The following is a 246-nucleotide window of genomic DNA, read 5'->3' as shown; positions in this document are numbered from 1 at the left end:
GCAAACAGGACCGTGCTGCCGCAAACAGGACCGTGCTGCCGCAAACAGGACCGTGCTGCCGCAAACAGGACCGTGCCGCCGCAAACAGGACCGTGCCGCCGCAAACAGGACCCCGCCGCAAACAGGACCCCGCTGCAAACAGGACCCCGCTGCAAACAGGACCCCGCTGCAAACAGGACCCCGCTGCAAACAGGACCCCGCTGCAAACAAGACCATGCTGCAAACAGGACCATGCTGCAAACAGGA

At 63.4% G+C, this 246-nt stretch overlaps 1 protein-coding gene across 1 annotated transcript in view; it reads right to left on the bottom strand.

Annotated features, from left to right (window-relative positions):
• Nucleotides 1–246, bottom strand: part of copb1 (COPI coat complex subunit beta 1) — a 12,778-nt gene that overhangs the window by 5,171 nt on the left and 7,361 nt on the right. The window lies entirely within an intron of this gene.

This window comes from Nematolebias whitei, chromosome 2 (assembly GCF_014905685.2).
Source record: "Nematolebias whitei isolate Nwh7 chromosome 2, NemWhi1, whole genome shotgun sequence".
Taxonomy (NCBI): Eukaryota; Metazoa; Chordata; class Actinopteri; order Cyprinodontiformes; family Rivulidae; genus Nematolebias; species Nematolebias whitei.
This window is presented reverse-complemented; position numbering and strand designations above follow the sequence as displayed.